The sequence below is a fragment of the Anomaloglossus baeobatrachus genome, chromosome 2 (genome assembly GCF_048569485.1).
Source record: "Anomaloglossus baeobatrachus isolate aAnoBae1 chromosome 2, aAnoBae1.hap1, whole genome shotgun sequence".
In the NCBI taxonomy this organism is placed as follows: Eukaryota; Metazoa; Chordata; class Amphibia; order Anura; family Aromobatidae; genus Anomaloglossus; species Anomaloglossus baeobatrachus.
In genome coordinates, this window is record NC_134354.1 from 653,658,443 (window position 1) to 653,679,107 (window position 20,665).

Consider the following 20,665-nt stretch of genomic DNA (forward strand, 5'->3'; position numbering starts at 1 on the left):
ATCCCCATGTGAGTGGAAGAGCTCAGTTTTAACAATTAAGGGTGCTTTACACTCTGCGACATCACTAGCGATCTCGTTAGCGTTGTGACACACCAGATCACAGATGCGATCCGTCGAGATCATGTCACATCGCTAACGAGATCGCTAGCGATGTCGCAGTGTGTAAAGCACCCTTTAGACTTCTATTTATTTACCCAATAAAGGTAAACCTCTAAGCTAAAAGGCTGTAACTAAACAAAACCAAGAAATATAGCCTTAAGGTCCAGTCACACTAAGCAACTTACCAGCGATCCCAACAACGATAGGGATCGCTGGTAAGTTGCTAGGAGGTTGCTGGTGAGATGTCACACTGCGACGCTCCAGCGATCCCACCAGCAACCTGACCTGGCAGGGATCGCTGGAGCGTGGCTACACGAGTTGCTGGTGAGCTCACCAGCAACCAGTGACCAGCCCCCAGCGCCGCGTGGAAGATGCTGCGCTTGGTAACTAAGGTAAATATCGGTAACCAACCCGATATTTACCTTGGTTACCACTGCACTGAGCTACACGTGCAGAGAGCAGGGAGCAGCGCACACTGAGCGCTGGCTCCCTGCTCTCCTAGCTACATCACACATCGGGTTAATTACCTGATGTGTGCTGCAGCTAAATGTGCACAGACCAGGGAGCAGCGCACACTGAGCGCTGGCTCCCTGCTCTCCTACTTACAGCACACATGGGGTTAATTACCTGATGTGTGCTGCAGCTAAATGTGCACAGACCAGGGAGCAGCGCACACTGAGCGCTGGCTCCCTGCTCTCCTACTTACAGCACACATGGGGTTAATTACCCGATGTGTGCTGCAGCTACATGTGCACAGAGCAGGGAGCAGCGCACAATGCTTAGCGCTGGCTCCTTGCTCTCCTAGCTGCAGGACACATCAGGTTAATTAACCCGATGTGTCCTGCAGCTAGCTACATGTGCACAGAGCAGGAGCCGGCAGCACAGGCAGTGAGAGAGGCTGGTATCGAAGGTAAATATCGGGTAACCAAGGACAGGGCTTCTTGGTTACCCGATGTTTACATTGGTTACCAGCCTCTGCAGAAGCCGGCTCCTGCTGCCTGCACATTAGTTGTTGCTGTCTCGCTGTCACACACAGCGATCTGTGCTTCACAGCGGGACAGCAACAACTAAAAAATGGCCCAGGACATTCAGCAACAACCAACGACCTCACAGCAGGGGCCAGGTTGTTGCTGGATGTCACACACAGCAACATCGCTAGCAACGTCACAAAAGTTGTTCGTTAGCAGCGATGTTGCTAGCGATGTTGCTTAGTGTGACGGGGCCTTTAGTCCACCTAGAGAAATAGCTAACAAGGAAGCAAAGTGAAAGGTGAACATATAAAACCCAACCGAGTGTGATAGGGTAGACCAAAAATGGTAAAATAAAAAACATCTGGAGAGAAGCGAACCAAGAAGGGAGAACAAAGAGCATTGGAACCATCAGCATTTCGACAGGGAAGAAAACCCAATAACCCAGCAGACAGACAAACAGACCATGCAACAGGTCACTGAATCGAATCCCCAAACTGAGCCATGACACATACATTTAAGTGTGACGCCCTGGCCTATCAGGTCGTCACAGGGTATTGTGCAATCTGCCCTTCTGTGCAATATCCACCTCCTCCTTGCTTACGGGTCCCTATCCTTTGGTGTAGCCAAGAACAGCTAATCAAAATTCCTAGGAACACTCTGCACCACACCCACCAGTGGACGGCCTGAGTGGAATATTGTCGCCCACGGGGGGGGGGGGGGGGGGAGGAAGTTGGTTAAGGGAGGGTCAGGAGACAGAGAGAGACAGATAGGAGCTGGGATCCTTGGAACTACTAGGTGGCAGACGTTGGTCTGGGCCTGGTAGGAGCTGGACCTCGGTCACGGGGGGGATCATGATGAGGGGGCATGGACTGTCGAGGAGGACAGCCGGCGGCCTTGTGCCATCCCAGGGTAGGGACCAGAGCACGACGGGGTACGTGAAACCTAGGTCAGGGAGTAGCTTCAGGCATCCTGACAATTTACCTGATGAGGACGGAGCCTTCAAGATCAGTTCTCCATCCGCTCCAAAAATCGGGAAGTACTAGCGCAGTGAGGGGGGATAGGAATTTCCACACATACGGTCCAGAAAATCCCAAGCGTGAACTCCGAGAGCAAGCTCCCTCAGTTAGCCAGACTGGGGAGCGGGACCCGATTAGTTTGAAACTAAAAAAAGGGACCAACTAGAAAACAAGGTGCCATGGGAAAAAAGTCACAGACTAACAGGCAACACCAACGGGACCCAGGCGTGCTCCCCCTTAGTGGCAGCGGTGTCCAGAACTTTGATTTACTACAGTTGTCAGTGTCAGCGTTGTTGGACTGAGTACGCAAGTGACCCTTACCGTTCCTAATGGCACATCCCAGTCACCATCACCGAGTCCCGGGGCATCCCCCCTACCAGTGGAGGGGTTAAACACCTGGCTGCCCACACCATCGCCACCGGGTACTCCCAGCCGCAGTGGTGGAAATCCACCTTACCACGCACCACGGGTGGCGTCAAAAACTTTCCACACCATCCCCTGTACGTAACCCCCCCTTCGTTTGAGGTGCCGTACGACCCCCCAGGTCCGGAGCCCTCTCGAGCCACCGCGGATCCGGATCAGAGCAGCCTGGCTGTTGACACCTGGGCGGTACATAAGCTCTTAACCAACCTCCAACCGGAGTCTAACAAAATGCTTGTGCATGCTCTCAGTCTTCCGCCTAAATTACTGCAACATCTTCCTCTGTGGACTCCCTACAAACAGTCTTGCACGTCTCCAGCTGTCCGTCCATACTGTGCTACCACACTAATGCACTTTTCTCCTCAGTCTTCTGCTTCTCCCCTCTACATCCTCATTAGCTCCTAATTCCCCAATGTATGCATTTTAAACTACCAACATTTACCTACAAAGCCGTGTCTCCTCTGTAGATCACCAAACTAATCTCCTGATATCCCCCCCCCCCCCCACACACACACACACACACACACACACACACACCTGGTCCTCACAAGACTTCCTTCTCTACTACACATTTGAACATTTCTCAAAAAATTTCCAGTGTATCCCCTACCCTCTGGAATTCTATGTCCTAACATGTTCAGTGTTAGACACAAAGTATTCAACTACAGTCCAATATTGTCTCCTCCTTATTATACTGAAGATTGTAATCCCACGAGGCAGGGCCCTCTACTTTCTGTACTAGTCTGTCATTATTAGTTAGTTCATTGCAACTTATATAGTTTTATATGAAACCCCTTCTCATCTTTTTGATCCTTTACAATCTGGCTTCAGCCCCTTACACGGGACAGAAACTACCCTCAAAGTGACCAATGACCTTGTAATGAGGCGAACAGCTCTGACTGTTTTTTGACTGAAAAGGACATGGACACTGACATTACACAGGATGGTGCTGCCACCTTGTGGACAAGTGCTGAAATTGCTCGAGGGGCGGACACACTAAAATCTGATCCCCTCCCAAAAACACTGGTTGTACAGGAAAAAAGTGCGGGAAAAAGCTCACTGAGCCACTGGAGCTGTATCAGAGCAGACATGCCTCGGACTGCCCTCATCGTTGAAGTGTGAGGGATTGCCAGAACTGCTGCAGATGTGATACTGGATTCAAGGGACCTCCGGACCGTCTCCTTCCTCCATTCCAAGAGACTGTATGCTAGTCCTCTGGCAAGAGGGCTGAAGATTTCCCCATCTCTGCTCCTTGGAGTCGCCACCGTTTACCCAGAGTCCAGGCCTGCTACGTGGGAGCCCTCCCTCCTTGTGTTTTGGACTGGTAAATGTAACCCATAGGGCAAGTCAGGGACAGAATTCTTGTTTATCATTGCTGTTTTTTTTGTGTTCTGTGCCGTGTGATCGAAGTTAGAGACTCTGATAGCAAACCCTGATTATGTGTGCTAAGCCAGCTGCGTGTGTCATTGAAATGTTTACCAGTAAAGAAATGTACCCTTGCATAAAATCTGAGCGTGGGGATTTTGTTGGCGCAGATTATGGGAACTCAGCCGCGGTCAGACCTGCGGCCACTTCAACCTTTTGACAGCAAAACGTAATGGTGACTACTCTTTAGGGTGGCCTATCACACTCCCTAATCGACTTCAATTCACATAGTCCCTCCACGACTTCTCAGAACATAACTGTCAAACTCCACCGTACCGAAAAGCATCACAAAGACTGGATGAGGACTGGTTCATAAAACCTTTATCTATCCCCCATTTCTTTGAGATGGCTGGATTATTGCTGTAAATAAGCACCGGTACCTCCTCCCCCCACCTCATTGTAGATTGTAAGCTCTTACGACCAGGGTTGTCTGTATTTTTGCCCTAATTATTGTATCTTTTATAACTGTTACTTGCTTGTGTATGAACCTCTGAATTGTAAAGTTCTGCAGAATATGTTGGCGCTATAGAACTAAAGATGGTTATTACTACTACCATGGAATCAATGGTGCTCTATAAATAAAAGTTATCCCACTCACAAAGAATCAAGCTATACCGTTAAATACAACAAACACCCTGTAGTGCAAAATATTTAGACTAATGTTATTGTATGGTGCCATGCCAACTCAGATTTGTTCCTCTGACCTATTGGGCAATAAAAATAAAAAAAAACAAAAAAAAAAAAACACAAACACCCAAAACACATTCTACATCTAATGCAATGCCCCCATTGTCACCCCCATACATAGATTAATGCCTCCATAGTGTCACCCATACACAATATGATGCCTCCACATGTCCATGTGGTGTGTGCGACATGGTCAGACACATCCTGTTTAATTTATGACAGAGGGACGCAAACTCACAAAGCCTATGTAGACAATGCAAGAATTACCAAAAATTAGAAGGAAGAGGGACTCCGATGCACGCTGTATTAGACATAAAGGAGTGCCTCATATACATTGTTAAAATTGTTAGGTAGTGACACTCCTAGACTCATAAAGCCTATGCACTAAGTGCAAGGCCTGCCAAAAATTAGAAGGACTGCAATACACCCTGAAAAACATGTAGAAGAGGGCCTCAATTTTTTCTTAAATTGTAATCTTTATTAAAAGTTTTTCATTGTTAACAAAAACTGTACTTCAAAATGCAGAAGATAACTTTGTAGGTTTAAATGAAAATGAAATAAACCAGTTTTATGGAAAAATGGAATAAAGCAATACACCATCCAAAATGTCATAAAGGCATAGATAAACACTACAAAAAGAATGGGACGATATATAATAGAGACACAGAGAGCAGTAGAGAACGGGTTATTTTCATACCGCGCCAATGAGCACCGATGAGGATAATAGGATTAATGTTCCTTTATTTCATGCTCAGGTCGACGCGTTTCAGGAGTCTCTGCTCCCTTCTTCATGATGCACAGGCACAAGAAACATCAAATCTCGCAACACAGCTCTACAATTATAATAGAGACACAGACACAGGGAAGGAAGATATATGACCTAGCATACCAGGCCCTAAGTATTAGAAAAGACCAGAAGGAATTCCAGGGGACCAGATGAGGTTAAAGCTCTCCACCTTTTCATCATCTATAGCAGCGCGATATTCAAAGTTTCTAATATCTTTGATTTTTGTATGTAGGCCATATATAAACTGAGGAGAGAATCTATGAAGCATTGCACAGTCGTCAATATATGCAACAGAAGTTTAGTAGTCCTCTTTAGATAAATAATGGAAAAAGATGTTTCAGCAAAAAAAGTTTCTAGGAGAAGGTCCAATTCAAAGATCTGTTTTACCACAGTTTGAACATTTGTTCAGAATGGTCTCATCAAAGAGCAATCCCAAAAAAACATGGAAGATCAATCCCCCCGATGACAGGCACCTCCAACATAAGGGAGAGATAGCTGGATTCAACCCATATAAAAACTCATGAGTGCGATACCAAAAATGGAGGCTCTTGTACTGGTTTTCTTTTTTACGTGGTACAAGATTCTAAATTAGCTGCTTTTTGGACACAAAACCCTGCAGTCAGCATCACTTAGGCCCGCTTTACACGCTGCGATATCGGTACAGATATCGCTAGCGTGCGCACCCGTCCCCATAGTTTGTGCGAAACAGGCAAAGCGCTGGCCGTGACGCACAAAATCGCGCGGACCCGTCACACTACTTACCTGCCTAGTGACGTCAGTGTGACCGGCGAACCGCCTCCTTTTTAAGGGGGCGGTTCGTTCAGCGTCACAGCGACGTCACTAAGCGGCCGCCCAATCAAAGCGGAGAAGCAGAGATTAGCGGGACGTAACATCCCGCCCACCTCCTTCCTTCCTCATTGCAGGCGGCTGCAGGTAAGGTGACTGTTCCTCGTTCCTACGGTGTCATACGTAGCGATGTGTGCTGCCGAAGGAACGACGAACTACATTGTTACTGCAGCAGCAACGATAATTGGGAAGAGGGGGCATGTCACCGATGAGCGATTTTGAACGTTTTTTTGTGATGATTCAAAATCGCTCATAGGTGTCACATACAACAACATCGCTAAAGTGGCCGGATGTGCGTCACAAAATTCGTGACCCCAACGAGATCGCTTTTGCAATATCGTAGCGTGTAAAGCCACCCTTAGGGGTACTTTGCACGCTGCGACATCGCTAGCCGATGCTAGCGATGCCGAGCGCGATAGTACCCTCCTCCATCACACATGCGATATCTGGTGATAGCTGCCGTAGCGAACATTATCGCTACGGCAGCTTCACACGCACTTACCTGCCCTGCAACGTCGCTCTGGCCAGCGAACCGCCTCCTTACTAAGGGGGCGGGTCGTGCGGCGTCATAGCGACGTCACACGGCAGGCGGCCAATAGAAGCGGACTGGCAGAGATGAGCGGGACGTAAACATCCCGCCCACCTCCTTCCTTCCACATTGGCGGTGGGACGCAGGTAAGGAGATGTTCCTCACTCCTGCGGCTTCACACACAGCGATGTGTGCTGCCGCAGGAACGAGGAAAAACATTGTAACATCGGTCGTCCCGAAATTATGGAAATGACCGACGCTACACAGATCGCAGATTTACGACGCTTTTGCGATCGTAAATCGGCGCATGTAGGCTTTACACGTTGCGACATAGTTACTGGCGCCAGATGTGCGTCACTTTCGATTTGACCCCGATGATATCGCAGTAGCGATGTCGCAACGTGCAAAGTACCCCTTAGAGTCCTACCCAGATATCTCTCCCATCTGAGTATCGTGATTTTGTAAAATAGAATAGACAGAGATTAGGCCTTTTGTTGAAGGGCCGTTTCTACATAATCTTTCAAAAAGGTGTTGGAGGGGGGGGGGAGGGGGGGGAGGGAAACCTGTAGGTCATGAAAAAAAAAATTAAGCAAAAATGCTTAAAAGGGAATCTGTCAGCAGGTTTTTGCCACCTCATCTGTCAGCATCATAATTTAGGCAAGGAGATTCTGAATCCAAATGGTGTATCACATAGGTTTCTGGCTGAAGCTGTTCTGAAACAAAGAATTTAGATTCAGAAACAGCACGACTAAGAGCTGTCTCACCCACACCAGGCTCTCAATAGAAATTGTGCATTGACTGAGGAGTCATACAAAGCAGGAGCCATGGTGGACCGGCTTGCAGGTAAGTTTCTAGTCCTGTAATGGTAATCACAGGTTAATAAACCCTTTAGTTTCTGTGGCGCCCTGGACAAGCCAGGACGTCACAGGTACTACAACAACACACCCCGCACCCCGGCTAGGCACATCAAGGTCAAAACACAAATCCTTGTTGCCTCCCTCCAGGGGCTGATTCGACACCAGGGGGTGGGCCAGGCGGATGGCCCCACCCACCGAGGAGTTCACAGTCCTGGAGGCGGGAAAAGGAGTCAGATTAGTTTTGAGTTTTGGAGTTGGAGGAGTGAAGTGTAGTAGAGGAGACTGACTGTGTCCGGGTGCGTGGCCCGGGCACATACAGCAAGGTTGGCAGACGGTGGTGACCGTCTGCAGGAGAGGCTGATTGAAGTGAACCGTAAGGACCGGGGACGGGCGGTGGCCCGCCGGTACCGGATCAGGGAGCGAAGAGAAGCCAGCACCATTCGGCAGGGCCTACGGACCCCGACCAGGCTAGGAGTCGCCGTAAAACCGGTCAAATCCGTTAGCGAAGGGAACCTCCGGGGTTTCCCAGCAGTCAAGACCTGATTGAAGGCAACAGCTCAAACCGTGAAGGGAAATACAGTCACCGCCAAAGCTACAGTTCCCAGGGCTAGAGCCTGCGGGCAAAAGGGGCTCCCTCAGCATCCATCCAAGCTGGGGAGCGGGTTACCGGTAGGAAGCCATTGGAACCGTGAACACAACACAGGTGCAGGGAAAGGCAGTCACCGCCAACCTACCGGGGGAAATACCGCAGCCGTCTGTGGGACCCGTCCATCCAGCCGTTTGTTTTACCAGAGACTTTGCATTCGTCATTGGCTGAGTGAGTACCACCGTGCCATGCGGCACCGCGCTGCCCCTGAGACCCTGCACCTCACCAGGCCCCGTAACCCGCCTGCCATCCCTAACCCTCACCGGGCCCCGGGACGACCAACCCCCTACCCAAGGAGGGGAGAAACAACATCCAAGCTGCCCGCGGTCATCGCTCCCAGGATCCCCGTCCAGAGCAGCGGTGGTGTCACAACCTCACCACAACCGTGTGTGGCATCACGGACAATATCCCTAAACCAAACCACCCCCCCCTTTCACTCTCGGGCGAGGAGCGCCACTCGAGTCCCCGGGATCCGGCCAACCGCCCGAGCCACCAACCGAGTGAGCAGCAGCCGGACCCGAGCAGTGGGTGAGCGCAGCGTCCCCTCCTCCGCCCGCGACATTTCTATAAACATATGTACACAGACTTATGAGAGAAGCATAGTCTGCTACCTAGTAGTTCCAAGGAGCCCAGCTCCTGACCTCCTCTCCACTTGAGAGTCACTGCTCAACTGACGGTCTCCTGACCTCTCCCCCCCCCTTAACCAACACTCCAAGTGGGCGACCCTAATCCACTCAGGCCGTCCACTGGTGTGTCTGGTGGGCGTGATGCAGAGTGTTCCTAGGATTTGATTAGCTGTTCTTGGCAACACCAATTGTTAGGGACCCGTAACCAAAGAAGAGGTGGATATTGCACAGAAGGGCAGATTGCACAATGCCCTGTGACATCCTGATAGGCCAGGGTGTCACACGTGCTATAGCGTTCCCTACCAGCGAGGACGTTCTGCACGTCCGGGATCGCTGGAAAGTCTCTAAACGCTGCTGCGTTGTTGGGCAGATCTGCCTGTTTGACAGCTCACCAGTGACTTTTTAGAGACTTTCCAGCGATCCCGGCCAGGTCGGGATCACTAGAAAGTCTCAGTGTGTAAAGGTGCCATAATAGCGGAGCAGGAAGGATCCAATGAATTGTCCCGGAGGTCTGGTATCTCCATTAATGCTGAAATAGATGGCATGGCCCCTAAATTTTCACGGATTTCAGCCCATTCTCCGGTGATGAGGTTTTTTTTAGTAGTGTCCCTTTGCTGCAATCTTTGCAGTTTAGGGGGCATATTGTGATCTGGAGGGTAGAGCTCTATGATGTTATCTTCATGTAGTTTTGTACGTGCAAAAGGTTCCTATGGTAGCTTGTGCATCCACTGAACGGGGGGCCCTAGAAGCATTGTTAGGAGTGGTAATTTTAGAGGATGGCCTTCTTTGAGTGGTTAATTTTTTTTGATGAGTAGCGGAGTTAAAAAAAACACACACACACACACACACACACACACACACACACACACACACACACACACACACACACACACACACACACACACACACACACACACACACACACACACACACACACACACACACACACACACACACACACACACACACACACACACACACACACACACACACACTATCTTGGAGCCAGTTAAAGAAGAGTAAGTGGAACCAGCCTGCTGGCTCTGTGGTTAGCACTGTTGCTTTGCAACACTGGGGTCCTGGGTTCAAATATCACCAAGGACAACATCTGCAAAGAGTTTGTAAATTCTCCCCATGTTTGCGCAGGTTTCCTCCCACACTCCAAAGACACACCGATAGGGAGTGTAAATTGTGAGCCCCAGTGGGGACAGCGATTATCACGTCTGTAAAGCGCTATGGAATTAATATCATATATATAACAAAAAACAGCTTTTTTTCCCCCGGTACCCCAACTCCCACTCCCCCTCCCCCCCATCAGGTTTAGTACAGTGTTAAATGTTAGCCAGTTTTGTTGTCAAGCATTGGGAGCCTTCAGTTCATGAGGCCATCATTCACTCTTGAGTTCACTACAAACTTAGCTGATGTAGGAGTGATTGTGAGTGTAATAAACAATTGCAATTTCTTTTTTAGCCACAAGATGGAGGGAGAACAGTACTGCGAATTGTCAATAGAAGAGAGGAAATCTCCAGGAAACTTGAATTCTAGTGTAGCAGAGAGACAGTTAAAAATCAATTCATTTAATTTCAAGGGGTGTCACTGCAATAAGTTTATGTTGCAGAGCAGTCAATATTTTTCAACCACTAGGAAGCCAAGATAAATGGTGCTGGTTTCAAAAAAAATATATGCCTTTTAATGTTGGTTCAGGTGCTGTTACCCATACTTGCCAACTTTTAAAGAACGTAAAGAGGGACAAAGTTTGCGGCGCGCGAACAATAATAAAAAAATAGAATAGAAACAATAATTAAAAAAAAATATACCGTATTTTTCGGATTATAAGACGCACTTTTCCTCCCAAAAATTTGGGAGGAAAATGAGGGGTGTGTCTTAAGATCCGAATACAGCTTACCGGGGTGCTGTTTGTGTGGCGACCGGGTGCGTTTTGGTGGCCAGGTGCCTGTGGCTGCGTGCAGGCAGCCGGGTGCCCGTTGGTGCCGGCTGCCTCTCTCTACGTGTGGGCGGATGTGCGTGCGGGCGGGCAGCCGGGTGCCGGTAGGTGCCGGCTGCATCTCTGTACGTGCGTGGGGGCAGCCGGGTGCCCGTTGGTGCTGGCTGGCTCTCCGTGCGTGCCGGGCAGCTGTGCGGCAGGTATCCCAGTGTGTCCGCGGTCCCAGTTTCAAATGATGGCACCGGGAGTCAGCGCATGCGCAGATGGATCTCTTGGATGAGCGCTCCATCTGCGCATGCGCCACTCCAGGGGCCATCATTGAAGCGGGACCCGGGACACAGTGAGACACTTAATCGGCCTCCTCCACCTGTCACCCGCCGCCATGGAGCCGCCGCGGCTCCCACCACGGACGCCGCTGTCACCACGGCCCCGCTGCGGCTGACGCTACTAACCCGCTGCAGCTGCCAGCAAAACCTCTGCCTCCTGTGACCCCGCTTCACCTCCACTGCTGGCCCCCTCCGGTAAGAGAACACCGGGTGCGTCTTAGATAGATTTATTTCTAAGTAGTAAAATTAAAATATAAATGCAAACTTGGCCGTGTTACTTTTAAACTAAAATATTTTAAACCACAAAATTCTGTTTTAAAGCAGATATGTCCCCTGAATCTGCCCCATGTAAAAAACTGCAGACTTCATGACAGATCCGCTCTATTAGATAAAATATCTGTAATAATACTGTGCTTTTTGTTAATGGGAGGTATTAGTGAATACAGGCAACTTACTGTTCTGATTGTTCCAATTGTGGAGACACGGGGGTCAGTGGGTGCTCTCGTCCGCTGATCCAGCCGCCTTTAGAAAGACAGCATGGCCCAGGGCTCATCCCAACTGAACGCCTGACATCCTTAATCCCTCCCTCTCCTCCTCAGCTGTGATCCGACAACAGGATCAGATCACAGTGTAATGGCTCACGCTCACAGCACAGCAGGAGCAGAGGGTCATTAGCATATCGCATCACATGTGATATGCCAGTGTGATCTCAGCTTGGTATGTGCACACGTTGAGTTATGTGCAGTGCAGAAAAGAACACACCCTCTGGCAGACTGGACAAATGTAAACACTGCGTTTGAAAAAAAAAAAAAAATGCACCCAAAAGTCATGCATTTTCCATGTGTTTTGGATGCATTTTTGACAGTGCGTTCCCCCGTCAATTCAGCTATGCTACATGCCCACTGACAGCAGACACAGACAGAGTTGCAAGATGAGAATGAACTCAGATGAACTTCACCCGACTTCATTGTCATCCCGCGGCTCTGTCTGTGTATCGCGTCCTGGTTAGCGGTCACCCTTGAAGGACACACCGGTGACCGCAAATCCCCTGAGTGACTGAAGTGAGCAGCGCCATCAGCGGTGCCATCACTCAGGTTACCCGCGGCCAGCTGGAGTCCTCCACCTGAGACCGCAACTCACCTGTGACGTCACGCTGATCGCGCAGCTCACTTCAGTCACTCGGGCGACTTGCTGTCACAGTTGGAGGATCCAGCAGTGGCCGCGGGTAATCTGAGTGATGTCATCGCTGATCGTGTGGCTCACTTCAGTTGCTGCATGGAGCTGACAGAGAGCAATCGTGGTCTGTGGCCGCACCTGTCAGCTTCATGTAGCAGAGCTGGATGCGTCGCGGGACCTCATGTGGATTACGTCGGACCTGGAGGGGTATTTGGGGGTTTAATAAAATGGTGAAAGAGGGTTTTTTTTGTCTTTTATTCCAAATAAAGGATTTTTGGGTGTATGTGTTTATTTTCTTTACCTTACAGGTTAATCATGGTAGATATCTCGGGGCGACGCCTGCCATGATTAACCTAGGACTTAGCGGCAGCTATGGGCTGCCATTAATTCCTTATTATCCCGATTGCCACCACACCATGGCAATTTGGGATGAGCCGGGTAGAGTCCCAGGACTGTCGCATCTAATGGAAGCGGCAATTCCGGGCGGCTGCTGGCTGATATTGTTAGGCTGAGGGGCTCCCCATAACATGGTGCTCCCCATCCTGAGAATACCAGCCTTCAGCCGTGTGGCTTTACCCTGGCTGGTATCAAAATTGGGGGGGGGAGAGAGACAGTTTTTTTAAGTTTATTTTACTGCATGATATAGACCCGCCCACCGGCGGCTGTGATTGGTTGCAGTGACACAGCTGTCACTTAGTGTGGGGGCGTGTCTAACTTTAACCAATCTTAGGCGCCGGTGGGCGGGGAAAGCAGGGAATATGAGATGGAATAATGAGCGGCCGGCATTTTCAAAAGAGGAAAAGCCGCCAGAGCAGTGTGACAGCTGTGCAGCGCCTCGCCTGTGATTGGTGAGTATGAGAGAGGGGTAGAGACTGACCGACGGACAGAGAGAAAGAGACAGAAAGAGAGACCGACCGATGGACAGAGTGACAGACAAAGCGACCAACTGACAGAGAAAGAGACCGACCGACAGATAGAGGAAGATTGACCGACATTGACAGAGAGAGACTGAAAAGACCTGCGTTTTGTTTGTCAAAAAAGCATGCGGAACGCAACAAAAATATAGTCCAAGTGCATTTTGGTTGCGTTTTGACCCACATCATTGATTTCAATGGGTGGAGAACGCAGCTACAACGCACAAAAGTAGTGACATGCTGCTTTTTTTTTTTACGCAGCGATTTTTGGCATCCAAAACGCTGCGTTTACAAATGCAGCGTGCGCATTGAATTTTCGGACTTCTCAGACTTGGCTGGGGAAGCTGAACACAAGCAATTTGGCACTGAAATGCTGCAGTTCAAAACGCAGCGTTAACGCGGGGAAAAAACGCAACGTGCTCACATAGTTGTAGTTCGCCGATGCATCGCGACGAGGAAGGAATCCTCGCGGCGAACTACAAGACCCAGGAGGCCGGCGATGGAACGGAAGGTAAGGTGAGCATAACATGTGTACCTTCCATTCCATCGCCGGCCTCCTGGGTCCTTTAGTTCGCTGCTCCAGGCTGTGTATCGGTAACCATCAGCGACGAAGTAGGAACTTCCGCTGTCAGACGCTACTCAAACGCAGCGCGCTGACCAATCAGAGGCTCATGCCTTTGACGTCAGTGCTCTGGATGCGCAAGTTCCTCCCTCGTCGTCATGGTTACCCGATACACAGCCCATGCTAGCAAACAGCAAGTCCCAGCAGGCCGGCGATGGAACGGAAGGTAAGGTGAGCATATAATATGTGCGTGTGTTTGTGTGAGTTTGTGCATGTGTGGAATGGCACAACAGGGGACCAGGATGGGATATTTAACAAGTTGTGGAACGAATTGTCTGCATTGCAATGATTTCCTATACATACACATTACTGGGGCCTGTGGAGCCTACATACTGACAGTGGTGGCTTGTGGGGCATACATACTGGCCCTAGGGATGCTTAGCGCACAGGCTGGCAGCGGTGGAAGACGCTGAGGGCCCAAGCTGGCAGCAGTGCGGGGGAGCGCTGAGGGCACATGCTGGCAGCACTGCGGGGTAACTGAGGGCACATGCTGGCGGGGCGCTGAGGGCACATGCTAGAAGCACTGGGGGCACTAAGGGCACATGCTGGCAGCACTGCGGGCACAGGCTGGCGGGGCACTGAGGGCACAGGCTGGCGGGGCACTGAGGGCACAGGCTGGCAGCACTGGGGGCACTAAGGGCACATGCTGGCAGCACTGCGGGGGCACTGAGGGCACATGCTGGCGGGGCACTGAGGGCACAGGCTGGCGTGGTGCTGGGGGGCGCTGAGGGCACAGGCTGGCAGCATTGCAGCACCAGAGCCTGAGAGCTCCTCTGGCTGCTTTCTCTGAGTCCCCTGTTTGTCTGCTTTTTCTATTGCAGGTACAGGGGGGACCTGAGAAGACAAGTGCTGGACTCTCCCCTGCTCTCCCCTCCTACAGGCACGCTGCCCTCTCCCTCCTACAGGCATGTGAAACGCCCACGCCGGAGCTTGCAGGGCTCGCATGGTCACCGGGTCGGTGGTATTCGGGGTCAGACTGTGAGTGGCCCGACCCGGCTTCCGTGACCCCCGGCGGGTTTCAATAAAAGGAAAGTCCGACCGTCAGTCCGGTGTTACAAGGGGGACGGAAGGAGGGTAACAGGGTCCCTGGTGGGGGGGGGGGCTTGCCATCGCTCTCCCCCAGGAAACGGTACGGGATGGGGACGAGGGGTGCTTGCAGCGCCACACGTGGTTTGCGGCCAGGTGTTCAGCCGCCACTGCGCGGTCTCTCTCCGGGGCAGGTGTTACGGACAGCCGGATGGAATCGCTCCCCACGGGTGGAGCGGGGGAGCCCTGGGAGGTTAATGAGACCCAGAGCAACAGTCCTCAGGGACACCGGGGGCACAGTGCAGCGGCATTACTCACAGCAGTCACGGTGTGTGGTTCCAGTTGTTCTTTATTTAAAGTCCGTTTCACATCGCATCCGGGTGCTGGTCCTCGCCGCCTGTAGCCTTTGGTCTGTCCCGGGCAGGTAGAAGGAAGGGGTGTCCGGTGAGGTGTTCTGGGGGGGGGGGGGGTCTCTCCCTTTCGGTGCGTTAGTGCCGTCCCCGTGGCATAGAGCATCTTGGGAACTCGCCGCCTCTCTGTCTCTCTCATCCCCGGTAGCAGACCTAACACAACCGCTATCGGATATAACTTTCTCCAGAGAACCCCAGTCCTCAGCTCCATTCCCCTCCTCTAGGTGTTATCAGCCCTGGTCTCGTGGCATCTCCTGAACAGGAGCTGTTCTCTGGACGTCTGCACTCTCCTGCAGCCTCTGACGTTCTGCTTGAAACTTTTGTGCTCTGCACTAAACTCACTCCTTCAGGCCCCCCTCCCCTTGGTTGTCATGGGGACCTGCCTGTGTCCAGCCACCTGCTCATTAAGGAGACAGGATGAGTCATGGACTCAGAACAAACTTCATGCTGCAAATGCTGTTAACTCCTTCCTGCCAGTGTGATGTTCGTGTGTGTTGTGGGGACCCTTCTTCCTCCTTTCCAGGAAAAATGGGGTAACATTTAATACCCTGTAACGACCCGTTTACAGGGGCGTTACACACGCTGCCCTCTCCCTCCTACAGGCACGCTGCCCTCTCCCTCCTACAGGCACGCTGCCCTCTCCCTCCTACAGGCACGCTGCCCTCTCCCTCCTACAGGCACGCTGCCCTCTCCCTCCTACAGGCACGCTGCCCTCTCCCTCCTACAGGCACGCTGCCCTCTCCCTCCTACAGGCACGCTGCCCTCTCCCTCCTACAGGCACGCTGCCCTCTCCCTGCTGCTGGTGCACTTAGAGGGGGCAGGCAGAGGGGGCGTGGCCAGCTTCAAGAGCAGCAGGAGAGGACAAGGAAGGCATCCAGGAGTGTGTGTGTCCAGCATAGAGAGGGGGCATGGACAACCGCAAAGGGGCGTGGCCAAGGAAGGCATCCAGAAAGTGTGGCAGGCATCTGGAGGGGGCGTGGTCGGCAGAGTGCAGGGGCGTGGCAATGCATCTCACTGCACTGTGGGACAAAGAGCTTCCCGGGCGTGAGAACGGGACTAAAGTATAAAATCGGGGCTGTCCCGCTATATCCGGGATGGTTGGGAGGTATGCTGTTACCTGCTTTAATTTCTTTCCTAACAGAAGTGGATGTCACTGTGCACTAAGTCAGGCTTTTGTGTTTGGATCCCTTCTCTGAGTAAGGAGGGGGTGGGGGGAGAGACAAGCAAGTAGCTACTCAGTGTCTTCTCCCTTAAGATGGTGGAATTGGTGCCAACAACTAGGTTAATGGCGTCTCTAAGAAAAGGATGCCAGGGGAGATGGAGGAAAACCCCATAGCCACTACATGTGTAACACCCCTGAACCACTCAGGGCACTACTAGGTATTGCATCCTCACTAGGATGCAGGGCCTACTCCCAGGAACCTGGAACACCAGTTCCAGTGACATCTGCACACACCAAAATCCCAGATTCCACTCCACACCAGGGGTAATTGGCTAGTCAGACACCAAAGGGATAGCTACCTAAAGGGCGGAGCCAGTCCAGGGCACTAGACAGCATGGTGGGAGGGGAGAGTGAGCAGTCAAGAGTAGAGAGTCGAGTAGAGTGAAGTGAAGAGCGTGGAAGTGTAGAGAGACGTGCCTAAAGCTGGGTCGTGTAACAGTGACCCGGGGGCACAGGAGAGTGGTCGCCAGGGTAGGTACACCCAAGTACCACTGGGACCAGAGCACCGACAGGGCACAGGGCTCTAGGTCAGGTGTCAGCTTCACACAGCCTGGCAAATACCTGCACAGTGAGGGGACCTTCACGGACCTCACTGACCCACAGATCCGGGGGCATCAGCAGTAACTAAAGGATTAGGGTTCGGGACACGGACCGGCCCTACAGGGTCCATACTGCCCCCCATACGGATGAAGAGACTGCCAAAAAACAGTCGGGCCCGAAACCAGCTCCAAGGTACGGGGACCCAACCACACTTAGGGTGTCGGGGACAGAGCAACCGAGTCATCAAACTGGCACTGGAACTACAGGGACCTGAACCAGCCGGCCAAGGGCCCAACTGTGAGTAAAGACTGTTAACTTACAACCCACGGTGTGGCCTCCCTTCTTCGGCGAAAGTCTCCACCATATCTCTCCCGGGGCTCAGCCCTACCTGTGGAGGGCCTACCACCACAGCTGCCATTACCACCAGCTCTAGGGATAGCCAACTCAGTAGTGGCGGTTCCATCATCGTAACTGCAACCCGCAGGTGGCGTCACACCAATGACTTTAATCTCCCCTGTAAATACTCCCCATTAAAAAAAAAAAAAGAAAAAAAAAAAAAAAGAGTCCCCAGGGTCACGGAACCGGGAAACAGCCAGCATTCACCCATGACATAGCATCCCGGTAAATATACAGCCAGGCACAGAGTACCCTAAAGCCCTGGGCGACACACATGCATCCACGCCCGACCTCAGTCCTCCATTATCTACGGCAGTGGTTTCAAACACGCAGCCCGCATGCGGCCCCTCAGGCTTCTCCATGCGGCCCCCAGCCGCTGTTCACTATTGTGGCTGGTGCTGGGGCCACTGTTCGCATTATGTCAGATGAATGTTTTGCCGATGCTGCGCTCTCGAGCCAGCAACACAATCATCTGACATAAATCACTGACAGTGACACTGCACCTGCCACGACAGTGAACAGGGGCACGGGCCTGGGGCCGAACGAAGCAGAGATGAGGCAGCCGAGAAGAGTGAGTGAGTGAGTGAGTGTGTGTCTACACATTAATCCCTTAGCGACCTATGACGTACTGGGTACGTCATGGCTCCCTTTTACTTAGGGACCCATGACATACCCAGTACGTCATGGTGAAATTGCGGTCCCGGAGCCCCGGTGGCTGCGATCACATTGCAAATACCTTAGATTCGGGGAGGAGGGGACCTCTGCCTGACCTCAGGAGGTGTGGTGTCTCCTCCCCGGACCTACGGAGACTGATTGGCTGATGAACGCCGCTCAGCCAATCACAGCTACTGTAATGTTTTAACCATTGAAAATGGCTAAAACATTGAAACCCTGCCATGATCAGTGCAGCTATAGCCCTGATCATTGGCTGGAGCTTGTGACCGATCTATCCAATCACTGTGGATCTGGGGCCGGAGATCGCTCCCCTCAGCTTCACTCCGGCATCTGTGGAGTCTGAGGAGAGCGATCGGTAAGTTATAGCCACTGCCCCCATTACTACAGGATGGGGACAAAGTGCGCACATTACTATGGGATGGGGACAAGGCTGGGGACATTACTATAGGATGGGGACAAGGTGAGCACATTACTATAGGATGGGCACAGTACTACAGGATAGGGACATTACTACAAGGGGACAAGGATGGGAAACATTACTATAGAATATGGATAATGCTGGGGACATTACTATAGGATGGAGACAAGGTTGGCACATTACTATAGGATGGGCACATTACTATAGGATGGGCACATTACTATAGGATGGGACAGTACTATAGGATGGGACAGTACTATAGGATGGGACAGTACTATAGGATGGGGACATTGCTACAAGGGGACAAGGATGGGGAACATTACTATAAGATGGGGGACAAGGATGGACACATTACTATAGATTGGGGACATTTCTATAGGATGGGGACAAGGATGAACACATTAGTACAGGATGGGCACATTACGATAAGATGGGGACAAGGCTGGGGGACATTACTATAGGATGGGGGATAAGGATGGGCACATTACTATAACATGGGGACAAGAATGAGGCAAATTACTACAAGATGGGGTCAAGAATGGGGAACATTACTTTAGGATGGGGACAAGGATGAGCACATTACTGTGGGATGGTGACTAGGATGGGGCACAATACTACAAGGGGACGAGGATGGGCACGTTACACAAGATGGGGAACATTACTAAAAGATGTTGGTCAAAATTTCTATATAGTGATAATTGTAAGACTATTAGTTACAAGAAAGGGATAAAATGTAAATAAATAAATTTATATTTAAAACAAAGAATGTGCACATTTGCTATAACAAACAAGTGAAAATGTTCAAAATCAGTGATCCAAAGGTGTGTAAAAAAATATAAATTATATTATATATGGTAACAATAAAAATGTCACTTTGTCCTGCAAAGAATGCGGCCCCCCCAAATTATTTTTTTCCCTCTGTGCGGCCCATACACCCAGCCGTTTGAGACCCCTGATCTACGGTGAATAACCCAGCCCTGGGCGTCAGATCTCGCTGTCAGGAGTCCTCCCCTTATCTGTTTCAGCTCCACTTTCAGCTTGTACATCCTGCCCCACTCTACTAAGGTGAGGTGGGACAGTCACTCAATCCCATCTCAAGGTATGGCCCTCCGAGGACAATATAATATATCTTTCTCTAGAGGGCACTGCTGATGCACCGGTCCCAAGAGATAAATGAGAGCGCACATCCCCTGTTGCTCAGTGCAGGCAGTTTCAGCCAGGCGGCACTCCTTTGCATTTAGCCGCTGGTTGGGTGTCAGCCAGTGACCATCCCAGATACAGAACACTTCAATACCTAGTGTCACCGGCAAGATCAGGTGGTACTCAGGGGTCCTAGAGATGTTTCTCTGTTTGCTATTAGCCAGTTTAGATATATTAAAAGACATTATATCAGAAAAATACTCTGCCACTCAAATAAAGCAAGCGCAAATAATGCAGATTAGGCAGACTGAATGGCGCCATTCACTACAGCAAAGCTATCACACTCTCACAGCACAGCTAACTTTTTTTTTTTTTGCAGTCTGCCTAATCTGTGCATGTTTGAAGAAGGTCCTAATAGACCAAAATATCCTATTTAGTGCACATATTTTGGACTGTTCGCAATAAACCACCTTTGCTTTGAGTGCCAGAGTATTTTTCTGATATTACAATGGGGTTGGCTCTATCCATGCACCTAAATTGATTTGGAGTGTCATACTTACGTATTTAATTAAAAGAGGTTAAATTAGATTCCCGCTAATGAGTGCAAGTCTGCCACGAGACGTGATGAGTTCTCTTTCAATGGAAATCTTCAAACAGAGGCTGGACAGACAACTGTGAGATGGTTTAGTGAATCCTGCATTAATCATCAGGGGGTTGGATACGGTGACCCTGGAGGTCCCTTCCAAGTTCCAACCTTAACATTTTAGAATTTTATGATTCAACAGTTCTAAGAAGAGTTGCAAGACCAGAGACTGTACATGTTTGTGGGACAGTGTTGCCAATTGCAACCTTTAAAAAGGGACTTTGTCTGTTCAAACTATCTCTGCTGACAAAGTACAGGCACTTGGTGCATCATGACGAGGCCAATGATTTAAATACTTCTTCC

General features: G+C 50.7%; 1 protein-coding gene across 3 annotated transcripts in view; it reads right to left on the bottom strand.

Moving 5' to 3' along the window:
* LOC142290488 (retinol dehydrogenase 7-like) overlaps positions 1-20,665 on the bottom strand; it is a 59,957-nt gene that overhangs the window by 32,447 nt on the left and 6,845 nt on the right. The window contains exon 1 of one of the 3 annotated variants that reach the window (XM_075334448.1): positions 15,237-15,257. The exons of the other annotated variants lie outside the window; for them this stretch is intronic. The gene's annotated coding sequence lies outside the window, so the exon portion shown is untranslated. Of the gene's footprint in view, positions 1-15,236; positions 15,258-20,665 lie in introns of those variants that run through there. 3 annotated transcript variants of the gene reach the window in all.